The following is an 8,197-nucleotide window of genomic DNA, read 5'->3' on the forward strand; positions in this document are numbered from 1 at the left end:
ACCCAAGTGAAAATCAATGAATGATTATAGTCCTTTTGGTTCCTTCAATAGCATCTAAACCTAGTTCCTTCCATCCACCTTTCTTCAAGTAAATTGCTCCATCTCTCTCTCTCTCTCTCTCTCAAACAAAAGATCAAACACTAACATGGACTCAAACCCACTAAAAATAGACTCTCCAAACCCAGACATCACAACCATGATCACCAGCACCACAACTACCTTATCCTCAGCATCATCATCACCTTCTTCCTCCTCCACCTCCCCATCTCCTCTAAGCCGATACGAAAACCAGAAACGCCGAGACTGGAACACCTTCGGCCAGTACCTCCGCAACCACCGCCCACCTCTCTCTCTCCCCCGCTGCAGCGGCGCCCACGTCCTCGAATTCCTCCGCTACCTCGACCAATTCGGCAAAACCAAAGTCCACACCCATCTCTGCCCCTTCTTCGGCCACCCCAACCCTCCCGCACCTTGTCCCTGCCCTCTCCGCCAAGCCTGGGGCAGCCTCGACGCCCTCATCGGCCGCCTCCGTGCCGCCTTCGAAGAAAACGGAGGCAAGCCCGAAGCGAACCCTTTTGGCGCTCGAGCGGTGAGGCTTTATTTGAGAGAAGTTCGCGATTCGCAGGCCAAAGCTAGGGGTGTTAGTTATGAGAAGAAGAAGCGAAAGCGGCCGCCATTGCCACCGGCATTGCCACCTCCTCCTACTACAAGTTAAGCTAGGATGAAGTGGGTAAGTATTGGTGATACAGTCATATATCAATCGATATGAGATAAAATCGACTTATATATAGTCGGTGAATATCAGTATTAGAAGTTCAAAATTCTGATAAATGTATTAGTATTGAAAACCTGAAATCGTCTATGTTAGCCAGGCTTGCCATGGATGCTCACAATTAATAAGTGCATGCATAATCTTCTACTCCATGAGTACTTTATATGCAGCTAGGTTTTTCTCTTTTTTGTTTAGAAAAATAAATAAATAAAACATCAAACTCTTTTTTAAGAATAATCAGATGTACACAATCGTCCTCTACTCTCTCTACGTACTCTACATACAAATAAATTGTTTGTGTATTTTAAATTCATGACATTCGAGTTACAATGTCACCCTTATATATGTGTAACATTTGTTTTCTTTTTGTTGCTCCTAGAAAATATATATATATATATATATATTAGGGATAGGCATAGACAATATATTTATAATTTTATTTTTAAATTCTGAATGATTTGAAAAATATTTTAATAGTTTTGAACATATGATGAATAAGAAAAATTATTTTGCAATTATTGTTAGATGTGATTGTATGTGAAGCCACCAGCTTAAAGGTTTAAAGTGTTATCAACACAAATCAAACAAGAGCAATGCTAGGTATCATGAAAAAACTTTCATGAAAATGATCATAAAAGATTTATGATCTTTGGATTACACTTGAAATAAAGCACCACACACTAATCAAGGTAATCCAAGAATCATAAATCTTTTATGATCATTTTCTTGAAAGTTTTTTCATGATTCCTAGTTTTTCTCATCAAACAAATATGTGGTTTGTGTAGAATAAATTTATGTTTATCTAAATTTTATTTTCCCTCCCTATATTTGTGGGGTGCTAAAAGTGATAGGTACCTATTGTTTCTGGTAATGCAAACAGTGACAGTTTAAGTAGTTGTAGAGTGGTACTGTATGTATTAGTTGTAGTCATCCTTTAATATCCAAATGGTCATAGAAATGTACTGCTACTTTCAAAAGCCAATTATGACAAGTAATAGATTTGCAATATCATGTCTCCATGTCTTTTTTTGTGTGTTGTTTTTGTGATTCTTTACTGGTATTGGCAAATCATCCTGACATTCATATAAAAGTTTTAATAACTTTGCAGAGATCATGTGTCAGATTTGCAGAGCATTATAGGCTATAGCTTTGTTTATTTTTGGTAATGTAAGAAATTATTGGGTAATCCTGATAGAGGAGAAATTATTTATTGTTCGCAAATTTAGATGGTGTTTTAACTTAAGTTATTTGTTGAAATAGTAAGTTAAGTTTCATTTATTATTTGTCTGTTTTGGAAAGGCAATTGAATACTTATCCAAATATAATTGGTGTTTCTAGGACAATGAATGACTTCTCATGGTATAGATGCTAATTGATAAAGAGAGTGAAACTTATGATTTGATATTAAATGATAGAAAAATAAAACAAAATATGATATTTGATGATTAATAAAAATAGGATTAATTACAAAAAAAAAAAAAAAATCTTAAGGTTTTACGTGCTTTTTATTTTAAATTTTAGTGTTTCAATTTCGACAAATTAAATCTTGAAATTTCATCCGTGTTTCAATTTGCCCCTTCCGTCTATTTTTGTCTGTGTAAGATAACAAAGGGGGTTTACAGTGAAAAAAAATTGGAGTTTAAAGTGAAAAACACATAAAATCTTAGGGTTTATTTTGTAATTAACCTTTTTTTTTGTTTTTAGTTATTTTAAGTTTTAAAAAATGGTTAATTATACACACACAAAAAAAAAAATCAAAATCTCACGTGTTTTTCACTTTAAATCTCAGTATTTTTCACTTTAAACCCCTTTCATTACTTTACATAGACGAAGAAGAACGGAGAGGATATTGAAACACGGATGGAACTCTAGGACACTAAGATTTAAAATAAAAATGTAAAACATCAAAATTATTTTTTTATTAACTCATAAAAATATTATCACATGATACTTTAAGACCGCTTAATAATTTTTCGTACAGTAAATATTTGATGGGTTTTTCCTTTAGCCTCTTTTTTGGTTAGCTAGCTAGTGCTTTCCTTTCACTCTGAAATGGGAAATTATATGAAAGGGTGTACACAATTATATCAACCCAAAGGGTTGGCTTAATTAGTGGGCAAAATTTGAGGTTTAGGGCTGTATTTTGTTTAGGTATCAAGTTCAAACTAACAGTAATAAATTCTCTAGGGCCACATCCATTCAGAGCGTTCACCGTAGCTTTAAATGGAATCATGCAAGTAGGTGGTGGGATTAGTCTCAACTTTTTTTTATATATGAAACGGTGTAAACCCTATTATATATTTTTATGATATATGTTACGTATTTTTGTAATAAATATTATGTAATTCTTTGGTAGAGTTATTATAATTTGTTATTAAAAATGAAATTACAAATTTCTTGGTAATGTTATCTAAACATTTTCTAACTAAAAAATAGGTAATATTATCACAAAAATACGTAACATCATTTCTGAACCACAAATTAAAGTAACTTTATCAGAAAAATATGTAATATTTATCATAAAAATACATAACATACATCACAAAAATACATAATAATACACACCTTTTAAGAGGTATGTTCCATAGCATTACCCCTCTGAAATTTATCAAGAATATTCTCAAGTAGGTTGCCTTTTAGCTTGCATGAAAAATTCCCCAAAACACTTTTGTTTGTTTGTTTGGTTTTCAAAATTTATTTATTTTTAAATTTTTTTAAAAATTAAAAATGATTTTAATGAAAAGATTAATGAATAAAACATACTCATCATTTTCATATAGTTTTATTTTTTGGGAGGCAAAAATAATTTTTAAAATTTTTAAAATATCTTTTTAATATTTTTTTTTTTGTCAAATTAATTTCTATTTTCCAAAAAAAAAAAGTAAAAATCTGACTCTAAAATGTATAAACCATAATCATTCTGGATAATTTACATCTTATACCTTATTTTAAAAATAATTTTCAAAACAAAAATTCATAATAATAAATAACATTTTTCATTCTTAAATAGTAGTGTTCCACATATTCATTTGTTGTGCAAATCCATAACGAAAAATGCTTGAAACACTTTATTTATCACCCTAATGATATGTCTGATAAATATTAAATTTTAATTTGTCAAACATATTTTAATATGTGAGATCTAATTTTAATATCACATCATTAGAGATTATTTAGGGATGATAAATTAATGTAGTATCACTCAATCCATAACCCATATCTCCATTATGTGAACAAAAATGTTAAAGATTTCAAAAATTCTACCAAATGTCTTACATGGGTGTGGAACCCATATGAGATCCACATTACCCATGTGAGACATTTTTTAATTTTTAAAATCTCTAACATTACTCTGATGTGAAACCAATCTTCCATGTTCCCCAAATTGGAGATAGCATTAAATAAGGGAAGTACATTCATATGAACTCTTTGAGCAGTAAATTTTAGAGAGAATTACAAATCAGTTTATTTTTAAAAAATAAGAATAATGTTTGAGAGTTCGAAACTTTGCCCCCCTAATCCCCCTAATGCCCAAAATGACGTCGTTTTGGGCATTAGGCTTTTTTTCTTCTTTTTTTTCTTTCATTTTCGACCATTTTCAAGCTCAAAACGCAGAGGGAAGAGGGAGAGGGACAGGGAGAGAGAGAGAGGGAGAGCGGAGAGGAGAGAGGGAAAGAGATGGAGAGAAGAGGGAATGGAGACACATACACACAGAGGCCCCTGCATTCCGGCCGATCGTCCGATCGTCGCAGCTCCGCCGATCGTCGCAGCTCCGCCGATCATCGCAGCTCGACCTATCGTCGCAGCTCGTCCGCCGTCTGCCTCCGCCCCCACCGTCGTCTGCCTCTGCTTCTTCTTCCCTTCTTTTCCCTTCTTTCTTTCTTCCCTTCTTCTTTCTTCGTCTGCTTCATCTCTGATTGAAAAAAAAAATTAATAAAAATAAAAAAATCCAAAAACGACGAAACGACGTCGTTTTTGGTTCGGGGGATTCGGGGGGCATAAATTTGAGCGACGTAGCACTGCTGAAAAAATAATTATAAATACATTAAAAAAATTTATGATTTTAATTATTGATGTTGATAAAATTTATTACTAATCTATAATTAACTTTTTAAAATTACACTGATATATAATTTCTCCTAAATTTTATAGCTAGGTCTTCATTAAAGGCTACTTACATTGGATCCATAGTTAGGAAAGCAAAGCAGACAAACCCTACATTCAGAGTTGTTCATATTTTTTGCCCTATCCATGAAACAAACATGTACTATAAAAATAGTAATACTATAGATTTAGACATAAATATTCAGAAATTATTCAAAATTTCATATAAATGATTCAGATTGATTTTATATGTAAACTCCACATTTCATCAATTCAACCTCTACCGCACATACCTATTTCTAGGTAATTCTGGCTTCCAAATTTCTAGAACCCTAACTTTTTATTGATAAAAATGAAACAACAATGCTATAATTTTAGAATAAATAAATTTTAAAAATGCTTAGAATACGATAAATTATAAATAGGTGGGATAGTCATAAAATAATTACATTACAAATAAGATTTTTTTAATATTTTTTTTTATTTTTTTGGATACAACTCTAACAAATGGGAAAATGAAAATGGATTTTTATTGATGACTCTAACAAATAAGAATTTCATTTTCTTTAAAATTTTATCATAAAAATAACATAAATTTTTATTGATGTTTTATTTATTTAATTAAAAAATAAATTTATTTAATTTTTAAAAATAAAATAAATTTTTATTTAATCTAGCAAAAAAAATTTAAAATATTAAAGATAGATTTAGGGGTTGTTTGGAGTTTCCTAAATAAGTGCACTTTTTATCTTTTTGGACTAAAAAATTGAGGAAGAAAATATGGATGTTTGGGTTAACTTTTTGACTTTTTACGAAAAAATGTGTAATAAAAAATTGTAAACATTGATTTGTAGGGAAAAATTAGGATTTGGAGTTGTGCAGCCGTAATTGTTGACTTTTGATAAATAGCGTTAACTTTTTAACTTTTTGAGTAACTTTTTGACTTTTTTGTAATATGTCAAACTTGGATTTAGTATTGCTATTACTCAGAGCATCCCCAGCACTTTACTTAAAATTTACCCTAAAATATTATTAGAAAATTTATTTCCTATTTTAAGAATCACTTTTTCATTTACTTCCCTCAACAAACTCCCTATTATTTTTCTAAAATATTATTAAAATATTCATTCCCTATTCTTTCACTTTTTCATCTTCTTCTTGGCTTTCCATTTCCATTTTTCTTCTAAGACAGTTCTGTAATGAAAAAAAACAGGCATTTATGGAACTTACCAAACAAGTGCGAGATGATAATGGATGGAACAATCATCACAATGATATTAATTGTTCTCTTCTTCATCTTCTGTATGGAATTATGAAGTCTTTGACAAATTGATATATATATATACCTAGTTCTCTCTCTCCCTCTATCTCTGCTTGTATATATCTATACAATACATATATAAGCTTTGAGAATGGATAGAGCAAAGCCACTGGCGGTCAATCGGCCGGACGTCCCGATGGACGACCGGCAAAGCAAGTTTTATCCAAATCAGTCATCTAGGACATCCCGGTGGATGATCATTGTCAGATATAAGGGAGCTACAACGACTCCTTACAAATAGGGAGTCACTGTAGCAAATATTAGTTTAGGGTGATGTATAAGGAAGCTGATGTGGTGGTATAAGAAAGTTTCAACCTCCTAAAATAAGTAAGGACATGATTTAAGGGCTCTGCTAGGGATGCTCTTAGTATATAATTGAAAATGATAAAAGCCATGTTTGGTAGAGCTGTGGGAAAGTACTTATAGCTTATGCCTAAACAGCTTATAACTTATAACTTTCAACTTAAGCTGATTTCCAGCTTATTCTTAAAGCATCTCCTGCCCCACTCAAAGAATAAGCTGATTTCTGACTTCTACAAAGCTATAAGCTGTAAGCTATAAGCTAAATCAAACACATCAAAATAGCTTAAATTAAGCTGAAAGCTGAAATAAGCTGAAAAAAAGCTGTACCAAACAGGGCCAAAATAGTTTATTGAACATTTATCATTCTTCATAATATTTCAATCAAACATTAGATTCAATAAGATTATCTTTTCCAGACAAGAAAAAACAAATATGGGATACACATAATTCGATGAATTACAATCATCCTTATCTGATTCGTCTAAACAAGTATAGTCTTAGGGTTTATAAGTATTTGTTTTACTAGATTTTGTTATCTCATATAAGTTATCATATAAGCTAACAACTCACCTCAAAATTAAAAGTGTTAAGCAAATAAAAAAAAAAATTCTACAAAAAATTAATATAGAAAGATGTAGTAAATTTTGAATTTTTTACTTTAAAATAAAATATTCATAAAAAAGTTTAAAATAAAATATCCATAAAAAAGTTTAAAAAGATTAATTTTTTTAAAAAAAATATCAATATTACATTATTTTTTTAAAAAATATCAATATTACATTATTTTGATCTTAACTTTTATATAAAAATTTACTAAAAGACGAAACTTGTTTTAAATAAACAACCACTAAAAAGTTAATCCCGAACTCTCTAGTGAGAGACCTTGTGTAAATGGTCATGGAGTGGGTACTTAGGAACCAAAGTGAATGAGATTTCATATTCGAGTATATGAAGACATTGGCCTGCGTTATAATCTAACTACTAACATATTAACTGTTATCTTGTAAAAAAAAAAAAAAAAAAATCGTTAGAGAAAAGCGTGAAAGACGTGTCACATGCATCAGTTTATTAACACACATTCTACCTATATTATCAGAACACTCACTCACTCTCTAAATTACCAAATACTTAACACACAAAATTAAATTATATTTTTATCACTTTCTGTCGTATTACACCTATTTTCCCACACAAATTTAGAAAACAAATTGGAGATATAATGATATAAACTACCACTATATGCTAAATAAAAGATCTATTCCCACCACCACGAATCATTTTGGTTTGCTAAATAGAGATCTTTGGGGCCCATGAATGGCTAAAAGAAGAAAAAAGAATATATTGATTAACTCATTTCTTGTTGATGCCATGAAATTTTAATACTGGTGGTTGGAAGTGGGCTTACTTTAAACCTATTAATATTGTTTTTATTATTTGTTTCTTCTGACAACAGGACATTATATTTAACCAAATCTGGTCTATAATGATACATCTTTTTTTTTTAAAGATTTTGTATGTCGGCGCACCATTCATTCTAGGGCTTTCTTGATCTTTGCCAAGCAATCTTAATTTGAACAGATTTTTCTTGTAATGTTGCCTTACCCAAAACACTAAATTTGATAATGAAAAATTTAGAAATTTTTTAGATGTTGATTTGTGATTATGTATCAATTCTAAACAGTATATAACAATCCCAA

At 30.7% G+C, this 8,197-nt stretch overlaps 1 pseudogene across 1 annotated transcript; it reads left to right on the forward strand.

Moving 5' to 3' along the window:
- On the forward strand, positions 1-1,009 carry LOC114297418 (protein LIGHT-DEPENDENT SHORT HYPOCOTYLS 4 pseudogene; annotated as a pseudogene). Its single transcript, XR_014335175.1, has one exon. The product of XR_014335175.1 is annotated as a protein LIGHT-DEPENDENT SHORT HYPOCOTYLS 4 pseudogene (transcript).
- The last annotated feature ends 7,188 nt before the right edge of the window (positions 1,010-8,197 follow it).

This window comes from Camellia sinensis, chromosome 7, assembly GCF_055761805.1.
Source record: "Camellia sinensis isolate YWXY chromosome 7, ASM5576180v1, whole genome shotgun sequence".
Classification (NCBI taxonomy): domain Eukaryota; kingdom Viridiplantae; phylum Streptophyta; class Magnoliopsida; order Ericales; family Theaceae; genus Camellia; species Camellia sinensis.